Raw genomic sequence first — 14,800 nt, 5'->3', positions numbered from 1 at the left:
CTGCGTGCATACTAAAAGTCAGCTACGCAGAGTGAGTTCTAGTACACCAAACGACATACAATACAATCACATACTTACATATGCACCCGAAGGCACATACCTCCATATTTACTTACATACTTACATTCACATATACTATCATTCTTTCTCTCATACTTACATACATACTTTCATTCATACATATACGTTAAAGAGCATTTCGCCCTATAACCCTCGCCGATATTATTAGGCTCGATTCCCTACATTCGTCGACATTATTAGGGTCGGTTCCCTGCATTCGCCAACATTATTAGGGTCGGTTCCCTCTATTCGCCGACATTATAAGGGTCGGTTCCCTACTTTCACCGACATTATTAGGGTCGGTTCCCTACATTTAGTACATTGTACCATACCTGTCTTTACATACCTTTCTTAATATTACGTGCAATATCCAATGATCGTTCACGTACGATCATAAGAACATACATACCTCCTTTACATATCATATATATATATATATGTACATTTATATATATATAGTCATATCTTTGACTATCTCCTGGCAGCACATGCAATATCCAAAGATCGTTCATGTACTATCATCATAACATACATACATCTTTCTCTTATCATATATACACATCAATCATGTCTTTAACTATCACTTGACGATACACACAATATCCGAAGATCGTTCATGCATCATCATACATAAATCATACAAGGCATACACTTACCACATAAGGTAAGTGTATTAACTATCACATCGAGTATGCACACAGCCCCAAAAACATAACAAGGAAATGGGGCTAGAAACTCACCTGAAAGCGATTGCGTTCACCGGTTATAGTTAATCCTTTCCTGAGTTGGGCCCGACTAACTGTTTAATCATATATATATTAAATACAGCTCTAGCTCCTCTTATCATCTACTTAATTAATCTCACGTATCTAAGTCGGTTTTACTTTATTGGATCATTACTGATTAGATAATCGTTACTCGTTATCCTTTAAATGTATCTTTAATAAATTATCAAAGTCCAAGGGTTATTTTGTAATTATATCATTCGTTTCTAAGTCCAGGAACTGTTCTGTCATTATGTTAAACTTCTAGTTCGTTACTTATTCTTAACGAATTGGGTTACCATAACGAATTGGTTCTTGTAACGAATTGAACCCTTTAACGAACTGGTTACTAGACGAATTGGACATTTTTAGCGAATCGGTCCTTTTGACGAATTAGCTCATAAACTAATCAGTCCGCGTAACGAATTGGATCTTCTAATTCGTTATCTCCTTTAACGAATGGTCATAGCGAATCAGAAGCTAGTTCTTTATTTCATGCTTAGCGAATATGAACATGAACCGAGTCTAGTTCGTTAGGTTAACTTTAACGAACTGCTTGGTGAATCACTCCTAATTCGTTAACTCCCCGCTAATGAATTACCTCTAATTCGTTAACTTCCCGTTAACGAATTAGGGTTAGGTCAGAGAACGTCAGAACATTCTCTGACATCCCTGAACCTCGTATCATCTTTTCCATCGCCGCCGCTGAAAAACCGCGGATTCGCCGGAAAAACGAGTTTTGACTCGTTTTTCACCGTTTTTCGTCCCGTTTGATCCAGATCTGAGCTAGGGTGACCCCTAAGCTCATCTTAGGTTCGGTTTAGACCAGATTCCACCCGGATCTCGTGACTTAAACGGTTTAAAGGTGTCGGCTCGTCGTTTCGTGACCATATCTAACGGGTTTAAGCTCAAACAACATCATACTATCATACCTTGGATCAGGATCGGTTTTCCTTGGTGATTTCGACTAGAGAGAGAGAGCAATAAGAGAGAGCTAAGTGTGTTTTTTGGGAGGTGTATGGAATGTGTGTAAAATGAGAATTACTTGGAAATAAATTCTTATATAATTAAGGATCATAGGCTTAAGTCCATGGTCTTTCCTTCCTTCCTTCAAAACCCAAGTCCATAACCCATATCCATTTACCCCAACACTAGCCCCAGTCATAATAACTCGTATTTCATTTATTAACCGAAACTCGAAAAACGGGATGTTACAAGTCTTCCCTCCTTAAAGAGGTTTTGTCCCTGAAACCTAACTATTATATAAACAAATTTGGATAAAATTTGCGCATCTCATCCTCAGCTTCCCATGTAGCATCCGATCCCTTGCGATGTTTCCATATCACTTTAACTAAGGGTATAACCTTGTGTCGGAGTTGCTTTTCTTTGCGGTCAACTATCTCGATTGGTTGCTCAATGTAGTCCAACTGTTCGTTAACCTCAATGTCCATTAATGGCACATGAGACGTGTCATCGGCTAGACATGTTCTCAGATGAGAGACATGAAAAGTATAATGAATCTCTTCCAACTCTTCTGGTAAATCTAACTTGTAAGCTACTTCGCCCACACGTTCCACAATATTAACCGGTCCAATGTACCTCGGACTCAACTTTCCTTTCTTCCTAAAACGGATAATCCTTTCCAAGGCGAGACCTTGAGCATCACATTGTCACCAACGTTAAACTCAATGGTCGTCGCCGCTTATCAGCATACGTCTTCTGTCTATCTTGAGCAGCTTTCATTCTTGCTTTGATCTGATCAAATTTTGAAGAAGTTTCATGCACAACCTCTATACTTCTCATCTCCTTCTGACCAATCTCCCCCCAACATACCGGGGTTCTACAACGTCTACCGTAAAGCATCTCAAACGGTGGCATACCAATACTCGAATGGTAGTTGTTGTTATAAGAGAACTCTGTCAGATGCAGATGATCATCTCAACTTCCTCAAAAGTCTAAAACACAAGCACGTAGCATATCCTCAAGGGTTTGGATCGTCCTTTCAGACTGTCCATCTGTTTGACGATGATACGCCGTGCTGATGTTCAATCTCGTTCCCATAGCTTCATGGAAATTCTTCCAAAATCTCGAAGTAAACCGAGTATCTCTATCAGACACGATAGATAACGGTACTCCATGCTTAGATACAACCTCTTTTATGAACAAGCTTGCTAACGTTTCTGACGAGATAGCCTCTCGTATAGGCAGAAAGTGAGCACTCTTGGTCAAACGGTCCACAATCACCCAGATGGTATCATGATGCTTAGCTGTACGAGGCAGCTTTGTTATGAAATCCATGGTGATGTGTTCCCATTTCCATTCGGGTATCTCCAAGGGTTGCATCTTTCCATAAGGCTTCTGATGTTCGGCTTTGACTCGTAAACAAGTTAAGCACTTACTGACATAATCTACCACATCATTCTTCATTCCTGGCCACCAGCAGTCTCTTTTCAAGTCTTGATACATCTTAGTAGTTCCTGGATGAATCGAATACCTTGACTTATAAGCTTCGTCTAAGATTCAACCTCTGAGATCTCCATGACGTGAGATCCACATACGATCAAACCTCGTCTTAACACCGTGAGTGTTTTCCATCAACTCATCTTGTTGACTGAAAATCCTTTCCTTCTTCACTAATCTTTCATCTACCAGCACTTCTGACTGTACTTTGATGATTTCTTCAAAAAGACTTGAATTCATAATCAGCTGATATTACTTCACTGTTGCAATGATTTCCTTTCTTACGACTTAGCGTGTCGGCGACCACATTAGCTTTACTAGGGTAGTACTTAATATCGCAGTCTTAATCCTTTATCAATTCTAACCACCTCCTCTGCCTCATGTTCAATTATTTCTGCTCGAAGAAGTACTTTAAGCTTTTATGATCTGTGTAAATGGTACACTTAGTACCATACAGATAGTGTCTCCATATCTTAAGAGTGTGCACTACTGCTGCTAGCTCTAAATCATGCGTCAGATAAGTACTCTCATGAACTTTCAACTGTCTGGACGCATAAGCTATTACTTTTCCTCGTTGCATCAACACGCAACCTAACCCACGTTACGAAGCATCGGTACAAACAACCAAATCCGCGTCCCCATCGGGCAAAGAAAGGATTGGAGCTTGCGTGAGTCTTTTCTTTAATTCCTCAAAAGCTTCTTCTTGAAACTTACCCCAACTGAACACTATCGACTTTCGGGTCATACCGGTCAACGGTGCGGCTATCTTGGAGAAACCTTCGATGAATCTCTTATAGTAGCCAGCTAACCCTAAGAAGCTTCATATATCAGTCGGATTCTGCGGAGTCTTCCAATTTTTTATCGCCTCAATTTTAGCTGGGTCCACGGTAATCCCTTCAGGATTAATCACGTGACCTAAAATTGCACCTCTCACAACCAAAACGCGCATTTTGAAAACTTAGCGTACAACTTTTCTTTCTTCAGAGTCTCTAATACTTCCCTCAGATGCTCGGCATGATCCGACTCGCTTTTTGAATAAATCAATATATCATCGATAAAGACGATAACTGACTTATCCAACATCGGCCGACACACCCTATTCATCATGTCCATAAATGCTGAGGGGGCATTCGTTAGACCAAATGACATCACGAGGAACTCGTAGTGTCCATACCGCGTCTGAAACGTTGTTTTAGGGATGTCTTCCTCTTTCACCTTCAATTGATGATAGCCTGATCTGAGATCTATTCGTGAGAACCAACTTGAACCTTGCAGTTGGTCAAACAGATCATCAATCCTTGGCAAAGGATATCTATTCTTTACCGTAAGCTTATTCAACTCACGATAGTCTATGCACATTCTCATGCTTCCATCCTTCTTTTTTACGAATAACACTGGTGCGCCCCACGGGGACACACTAGGTCTTAAGAAACCTTTGTCGAGGAGTTCTTGTAGTTAGGACATCAATTCTTTCATCTCGGACGGCGCTAGACGGTAAGGTGCTTTCACGACGGGCTGGGCTCCTGGTATCAAATATATCTGGAACTCTATCTCTAGTTCTGGTGGCAACCCCAGAAGATCTTCAGGGAATACTTCTGGGTAGTCGCACACAATAGGAACATCTTTCATTTCTTTCGTCTCCGCCATAGTGTTGACAATATACGCCAGGTAGGCACCGCACCCTCGCCTTAACAATCCTTCGGCTTTTATCATCAAGATGACATTAAGTCCTGAACTTTCTTTATCACCATAAACCGTCACCGCACTACCATCCAAGGACCTTAGTTTTATTATCCTACTCTTACACACTATCTGAGCTTCATGCTCAGACAACCAATCCATTCCCAAAACCACGTCAAACCCTCCTAAGGTCATAACATACAACGTAACAGGGAACTCATGTCCTTCTAACTCTATCATACAGTCCTTAGCCATTTTCATTATTTTAACCGAGGTGTCACTAGCGGTTTCTACTATAAAGGTTTCAGACACTCGGCAGCAATTCATTTTAGCTAATTTACTGAATGATGTAGCTATGAAACTTCTAACACACCCGAATCAAATAGTACTGAAGCAGAAATACCGTTTACTAAGAACGTACCGGTCACAACATCAAGAATCTGTTTGGCCTGTTCTTGAGTCAGCATATAGGCCCTAGTCCTTGGCCTCCCTTGTTCAGCATCTTTCTTCTCACCCCCACCAGCTTCACCACTCGTACAAATCCTCTCCAGCTGACCTGTCTGTCCGCACTTATAACACGTGGGCTTCGCATGGCAATCTTGAGCAAAGTGCCCGTCCTTACCACATTTGTAACAAGCATTCGACCCAGTTCTACATTCCCCACCATGGGACTTCCCACACATACGGCACACACCCGACCCAGTTCCCCACTTGCATTCTCCAGTGTGCATCTTCCCGCACGTCCTACAAGAGCTCTTCTCCCACACTCTCGGCTGCTTGTTCTTAGGGTTCCGCAACTTAGTACCAGGTCGTTTAGCAGGAGCGACCCACTTTTTATCCTTCTTCTCTTCCACTACCACCTCATCTATCGACAAATCATCGTACACCATTTCTGCTAGCCCCACAGCGAAATCAAAAGTACCTGGTCTACCAGTCTTGACCAAGACGCGAACATTTTGCGGCAGCCCCCTAAGGTAGCACTTGATCCGCTTGGCCTCAGTGTTCACCAAGTCTGGAACCAACCTTGACATCCGGTTGAATTCGGTGGTGTATTCGTGGTGTGTCATCTTACCCGCCTTAAGACTCAAAAACATCATTTCAACCCTTTCAACCTCCGCATCAGCACAAAACCTCTTCATTACCAATTCCTTCAGATCATCCCACAGCATAGCCTTGATCTCCTCCCGGGTCTTCCTCTGTTCAACAGTTTTGCACCAGTACATGGCTTCATCATGAAATGATTGGGTGGCAAAACCCACATCTCGGTCGGGACGGCACTCGCTAATGCGGATAACCTTGTCCATAGTAGTTATCCATTGGAGAGTAGTGATTGCGTCCCCCAAACTAGTCAGCTTCGGCGGGTCACAACCTTTAAATGACTTGTAGTTGCACCCACCTCGGCCTCTCTTTCCCGTCATCAACCTTCACCGACTTAACCACACTTGATTCATCCTTCTCCTTCTCATAATCCTTCTTACCCTTTTCCCCCGACTTCTCAGCAGTCTTTGCATGGCTTCCAGCGGACTTTTCAGGTTTCCAATTCTTCGCAGTAGCTTCTATCGCCTGAGCAATGGCAGCCTAAACAGCAAGGTCAAGTTGATACCCTTCGTTATTACTCGGATTTCCACCGGCTGCACTTCCTTCTCCCTCAGCGTTAGTAGCTGCTTCTACTGACGGTTCTCGGACAACGTGTGGCCTACTATGACGTCCCATACGTCCTCCTCTTCCAACAACTTTCTTAGCTCCAGCCATTCGTATTCTATAAGGAAATACAAACATCATCACTTAAGGAACCATTTAGTACAAGGATAGTAAGGCTAACAGGTAATAACAGTGGCCAGCAGTGATTAGCTGATCACGTTACTCTCCGTGTCCTATACACTTCCCTTTGTGAGTCCACTTGTGCTAGTCTACTTCTAACAGTTAAACAATCAAACCGTACATATCATCACATACTCCTATCCCTTGCAATTAAACTATCATTCATACATTCATTATTTAGCAATCATACAAACATTCGTTCATTATTCCACTTTACATGTGAACTTAATCACATACTTTACCTTTACTTAGCTTGCTTGAGTGACACATGGCATTCTCGTACTGGCATCTTCTTTCTTTTATTACTTTATCCCATTCTCTGTTCGAGTATAAGCATGTAGGATGCTTAAATCACTTGAACTTTGCTCTGATACCAACTTGTAAGACCCCGTTACCGGTGCCCTACGTTTGACGTTGGATTTACTCATTAACATAGTTCTAAATATCAGAGTTAAATAAAACTTTCGCGGAATAATAATAACTGTCAACCATTCATTACAAATATTCATAACTTGTCTTTTCAAAACATAATTAAAACATAGTATTAAAACATCATGACAAATCTGCAGATGCCAGCCTCTTCAATCTTGCCATGTGTCCCGCTCAAACCAGCTGTCTCAGACTGTTAACCTGTGTGCATACTAAAAGTCAGCTACGATGAATGAGTTCTAGTAAATCAGACGACATACAATACAATCACATCCTTACATATGCACCCGAAGGCACACACCTCCATATTTACATACATACTAACATTCACATATACTATCATTCTTTCTCTCATACTTACATACATAGTTCCATTCATACATATACGTTTAAAGAACATTTCGCCCTATAACCTTCGCCGATATTATTAGGGTCGGTTCCCTACATTCGCCAACATTATTAGGGTCGGTTCCCTACATTCGCCGACATTATTAGGGTCGGTTTCCTACTTTCGCCGACATTATTAGGGTCGGTTCCCTACTTTCGCCGACATTATTAGGGTCGGTTCCCTATATTTAGTACATTGTTTCATACGTGTCTTTACATACCTTTCTTAATATTACGTGAAATATCTAAAGATCATTCACGTACCATCATCATAACATACATACCTCCTTTACATATCATATCATATATATATATAGTTATATCTTTGACTATCTCCTGGCAGCACATGCAATATCAGAAGATCGTTCATGTACTATCATCATAACATACATACATCTTTCTCTTATCATATATACACATCAATCATGTCTTTAACTATCACTTGACGATACACGCAATATCCGAAGATCGTTCATGCATCATCATACATAAATCATACAAGGCATACACTTACCAATTAAGGTAAGTGTATTAACTATCACATCGAGTATGCACACAGCCCCGAAAACATAACAAGGAAGTGGGGCTAGAAACTCACCTGAACGCGATTACGTTCACCGGTTATAGTTAATCCTTTCCTGAGCTGGGCACGACTAACTGTATAATCATACATATATTAAATACAGCTCTAGCTCCTCTTATCATCTACTTAATTAATCTCACGTATCTAAGTCGGTTTTACTTTATTGGATCATTACCGATTAGATAATCGTTACTCGTTATCCTTTAAAGGTATCTTTCATAAATTATCAAAGTCTAAGGGTTATTTTGTAATTATCTCATTCTTTTCTAAGTCCAGGAACTGTTCTGTCATTATGTTAAACTTCTAGTTCGTTACTTATTCTTAACTAATTGGGTTACCATAACGAACTGGTTCTTGTAACGAATTGAACCCTTTAACGAACTGGTTACTAGACGAATTGGACATTTTTAGCGAACCGGTCCTTTTGACAAATTAGCTCATATAACTAATCAGTCCGTGTAACGAATTGGATCTTCTAATTAGTTATCTCCTTTAACGAATGGTCACAGCGAATCGGAAGCTAGTTCGTTATTTCATGCTTAGCGAATATGAACACGAACTGAGTCTAGTTCGTTAGGTTAACTTTAACGAACTGCTTGGCGAATCACTCCTAATTCGTTAACTCCCCACCAATGAATTACCTCTAATTCGTTAACTTCCCGTTAACGAATCTGTTAACTAATTGAATATTAAATAAAATATACAAGGGAAACATATATATTTAGCATTATATCAATGATTGAGCGCATATCATGCAAGGGATCCCTATACGATCAACATACTATCAAACAACCATAGTGTGTTTGGATACATACCTTCCAATTTCCAGAAATTAGAAGGAGATGATATTGTGAATTACAAGCCTTCAAAATAGAAAACCTCAAGCTTGTATACCCGTTCAAGCTTTCCAACAAACACCGATTATGATAGAATTTCACTTTGCGAATCTTTCTTTTCTTCCTTTGTTGTATTCGGCCGAGAGAGAGCTTGTGTGTGTGAGAGAGAATATGCAAGCCTTGTGTTGGTCAAAAACCATCCACCAACCATATAGTTTGCATGTCTTGAAAAAATACAAAAGCGGAGAGAGAGGATGGAGGGGGGTCGGCTCCCTTGGAGTTTTCCCACCCAAATTTCAAAACCATCTTTTAATTATTTCCATATGTCCATGACATAAAATAAGTGACATTCAAAAAATGTTATTTAACCGATTAAATAACAACTCTCATAATATAAATTATCCATATAATTTATTTACAACACAAGTGCAAATATTTAGAAAACCATTATTCTAAATATTATAAGTGTTGATAATTATTAGTTAGATCATATCTAATAATAAATATCGTGGTGTTTGTCTAGCTTGTTATTGGGTATGACCCGACTTGGATCATAACGTACTAGTCTCATCAACTCAAATATGTACCTTGGGCAGATCGATTCAAACATAACCAACTGTAATGTATCTTTTTTCAGCATTCATATTCAAATAGTATTTCATTTTTTTATAGTGCATTACTTGTTACAGTTTCCATAATGAAATAATAACACCCATTAGCAATAATTGTGACATTTATGTCTCATTATACATTGGTCAAACAAAAAAGATGGAAAATGTGTGAATAATATTGACAGTAATATTGACAGTTGAGAAATATTTTTACTAATTTTACTAATGGATATTGACAATAATATTGACAGTTGAGAAATATTTTTGGAAGTGCAAAAAATATACATAAATAATAACAAAAATACATAGTAATCTTAACCAAAAATACATAAATACAAAAATAATATAAAAATATACATCAATATTAAACAAAAAATAAGAAATCTTATCAACAAATCCTCAATCCATGAAATTAACTATATCAAGTTGGAGACATAACCTGAAATGAGAAAATTAAATATTAATATTAATATCACATAATAAATAAATTACCAATTATAGAAGATTTAAATTATGTAAACAAATATTTTATTTGATAACCGGAATATTTGAATCGCGTTACCGGAAAAATGAAATAGAGAAAATCTTCATTGTATCTTCGATTTTGATATAGAACCTAAAGATATTATAAGAAAATCGTATAATAATTAATATAAATTCAAAAAAAACGGAAAATAAAAATCTTACCAGAAACTTTACCGGAAAGCCGTAATAACTTCAAAATGTTAATTCAATCTTTAATTATGATATAGAACCTAAAGAGATTATTACAAAATCATATAACAATTAAAATAAATATAAAACTATATCGGAAAACCTTGCCGGAAAAAGATATAACCTTGCCGGAAAATCATATTACATTGTTGGCCATTAGAGTAAAATATATAACCTTACCGGAAGAGGATTAATCCCGATCTACATTACCGGAATATAGAACAGTGACATGTAGTGAATAGATTGATGTGGAGTGATTAATTAGGGTTTAAAATGACCTGAATGAGTATTGACGATGAGGCCGATGACGAAGAAGATGAATGATTAGAACAATAACTGTTGTTGCTGCTTGATTACGAAGGATAAGAAGTAGATTAGAACACTTCTTGGAACCACGAAGAGGAGGCCCGAATGATTATGATTTTGAATATTTAATATTTCAGATCTACTTTTTGAAATGGAGAGAAACGATGAAAGATCTGATTTTGAAATGGAGAGAGACGATGAAGTAGAGGGAGACTGAAACTTCCAGAGGAAGATTTCCATAAAGCTTCCCGTGAAAGCTTTGTAAAATAAACCAAAACCTATTTGTAATTGGAAACTGGGTGACACGTGGCAGCATAATAGAGAATCTGAGAATGGAAAGTTTCTAACTGGATTGCATATGTGGACAGACTAGTAGAAGGCCATGTGGAGCAATGGTTTTGCTTTAATAGTATTTAAAGATACTTACTAGTCATTGATCGATTAACCAAATCGTCTCACTTGATCCCGATCCGCGAGAAAGACTCTGTTGAACAACTCGCTCAAATCTATGTTTGTGAAATTGTATGCTTCCATGGTATTCCGTTGACCATTATTTTTTATCGTGATGCTCATTTCACCTCCCGTTTATGGAAATCGCTTCAAGAAGCTTTGGGCACTCGCCTCGATCTTAGTACCGCTTATCACCCTCAATCCGAGCGTACAATCCAAACCCTCGAGGATATGCTTCGATCTTGTGTTCTTGACTTTGTTGGAAATTGGGATTATCATCTCCTGCTTATCGAATTCTCATACAACAATTGTTATCATTCTAGCATTGATATGGCTCCTTTCCAAGCTCTTTATGGTTGTAAGTATCGTTCTTCGATTTGTTGGAACGAGATTGGTTAAGCCCAAATCACCGGTCCCGAGATGGTCCAAGACACTACCGATCGTATCGATCAAATCCGCAAAAATCTCCTCGCTACTAGAAGTCGCCAAAAGAGCTATGCCGACAAACGGTGAAAACCTCTCGAATTCAATGTTGATGACTTTGTCCTTCTCAAAGTATCCCCTTGGAAGTGGGTAGCCCGTTTTCGAAAGAAGGGAAAACTAGCTCCCCGTTTCGTAGGACCATTCAAAATCCTCGAAAGGATTGGAAAAGTGGCTTATAAGCTCGATTTACCGTAAAACTTACTAGTGTTCATCCAACCGTTCATGTCTCAAACCTTAAAAAGTTCTTAGCCGAAGGTAATATACATATACCTCTCGACGAAGTACATATAGATGAAACAATGATTATGGTCGAAAAACCCGTTGAGATCATGGATCGCAACGAAAAGAAAACCAAACGTAGCCGTATTCATTTAGTTAAAGTTCGTTGAAAATCACGGCATGGCGCGGAATTTACTTGGGAACGAGAAGACACTATGAAAGAGAAGTATATGCACTTATTTGCTTCAACATCATCTTAATTTCGGGAAGAAATTCCCTAAACTAGGGAATACTGTGACACTCGTCAATTTTGGATAACTTGTTTGTACGATTGAACTGTAAACCGACCCGATTTATAACCTAGATCTTTCGATAATATAAAATAATGGGTTTTTATGTTACATAATCATCTCATACTTTTCGGATTTCGAAACACCATTTTACGGCTTTTAAAACACTTTAAAACGCTAAAAATGCATCGAAAACGACCGAAACGACTCGCGAAACGAACCGGACCAGACCACCCCACCCCTGACCACGCCGCTCCGCTCGGCTAGGGATGGTGGCCGGTCGCGCGGCGCCTCATGAGGCTGCAACAACTTTGGACGAGTTTTGGTTGTTTGTTTGTATTATTTGAGTTGTTTAACCAATTAAAACACATGCAAGTCTTGATATAAAATATGGAAATAAACTTTGATCATTACCCTATATAAAGAAGCTTATCTTCTTAATTTCAACTTTTTCACTCACTTCTTTTCTCTCCTAAACAAATAACACACCTTCATCTCTTCAAGGTTTCTTAATAATCAAACAAGAACCATTCTTTAATTTTGTTTTGTTATTTAGTATTTGAAGCTTGTGGTACAACATATATATAATAAGCACCCCTTGTATACCTTCGGCTTTCACCTTCTCCCGCCATGGTCGGTTGAGATAGATTTGATACAAGGCAAGGCTACATGTAGGACTCATTATAGTCCTTAATTATACTATATTTCCTTTAATGCTTACTGGTCTTGTTTAAAGTATAAGTAGTTTAGTTTCTAATTCATGTTAAATGAGTTCCATGGTATTGGGTATGAAGTCACTAGCTCGGTTTTATCCCGAGTTGAGAACCGAACCAAAACCGAACTCTTGTTTACTAGTTTTGTTTTAAATAGTTAAATAAACACGTTTATGTAAGATTTTAATATTATAACTTCTAAAATCGTTTTTATAGTTCTATGGTACTTGGGTATGTGGCAACCATCCTCGGTATCATTTCGAGTCAAGGACCGAACCAAAACCAAACTAAACCGAGTTCACTTGCTTAAGACACACAAGTGTGTTTTGGGCCATCGAAACTCATCTTTTCTTCAAAAATGTATTTTAAACTAATGTTAAATTATTTTCTCAACATACTTGGTGTGTCAGAATCCAACTTGATTTTATAACAAGTTTGGACCGGTAAAACCAAATACTCGCTTAACGGACGTTAAGGTTCTTCACAATAGAACTATATACTTTGTTAAGTCTTTTGATTTTTATTGAGTTATCTCATAACATTTATCACTTTGGAAAGTTGACTTTGAGTTTAGTTAATTATCTAGACTCGAATTGACAAATCCAAACACTCGATTAAAACCTCGTTTTGGTATTTATATAACAAAGGGTCTTGCAATAGTGCATTATAACCCACATAAGTTACTTTACATAGGTTGAGTAATATTAATGAATGGAATACCAAGACCTGGTTTCGGGTAAACTTATTTTTCAAGAAGCATTTCTTTAATTTCTCAAATAATTACATTTTAAACCCTAAACTTTATTTATTTACGTTACTTGTCATATATTTTACTTTAAACCTTTTCAAGACTACCTACTAACCAAAGACCCGTTTAAACTAGGTCTTGCACGTTAAACCGATCTCCGATTATTCACAAATCAATCTTTCGAGTTACTTAGTTGACGTGAGTACATTTCATCCCCCGTTTTCACTTTTCTACTTTGGGGGTAACATGCATACTTATTCAAAACAAGAATGATTTAATATACTCGATCCTCAAACCACAAACTTTATGGTGTATGATACTTAGAATACTTTCTCTATTGTGTGTTATATGTTTCATATGCTTTCCGTACGTGCACGAGTGTTTATTTTTATGTTGTTGTTGAGCCTCAATAAGTATGATCATACGCTCCCCTAATTACTTTGGCCTTGCGCTAGTAGAATAGGGCCTCATTATCCAAGTATGTCGGTTGTCACCTATTCGAAAGGATCCACATTTACATATGTTTTATATACCATGATTGATGCTTTTATTTATAGTCTCATATACGTTTGTGAATTTTGCTCATATTATATATATACTCAAAACTATGAAATTTCTCACCAACATACGTGTTGACAAATATTATTTTATGCATTGTTACAGGTTTGATTATTACTTGACTTGGAGTTTGAAGACGCCATGCTATTTGATACCACAAGGTTATTAGAAGAATGAACAATATTTATTTCTTGTATTTGGTGTTTAATTGTATGAACGAGATGTGCTACTTTTGTGATTGAATGAATTTAATGAGTTGATTAAATATTGTCACTTTAATAGTGTCTTGTGTTCATGGGCAATCCTTTGTACCCCGGCATGTTCCGCCGCCTTTGGTCGGGATCTGACAGTGAAGAAGATGGGGACGAGTAGTTTTTTTTAATGTAATATTTATTTAATAAAATATTATTATTATTTGATTATTTTTAATAACAAATTAAAAAAACAAAAAAAGGGTAAAAGTGACTGGACACCACGTGGCCCATTATGACTACCTTTTATTTTTTTTTATTTTTTTTGCAAAAATCCATAACTCTAAATGGGAGCCACATGACGCATCATGCCCAGGGGTGAGGCATTATGACTACACATGGTCTTAGCCAGCAGAATAGATTGATATATGTTTAGTTGTCATTTTATACTAAATAAGGTTTATTATTACAATAACTAGCTTTAGAGTCCGTGTAAA

This window comes from Bidens hawaiensis, unplaced genomic scaffold, assembly GCF_021521415.1.
Source record: "Bidens hawaiensis isolate Kalapana, Puna unplaced genomic scaffold, B.hawaiensis_p1.1 tig00005445_1, whole genome shotgun sequence".
Classification (NCBI taxonomy): Eukaryota; Viridiplantae; Streptophyta; class Magnoliopsida; order Asterales; family Asteraceae; genus Bidens; species Bidens hawaiensis.
Note: the sequence above shows the minus strand (reverse complement) of the source record.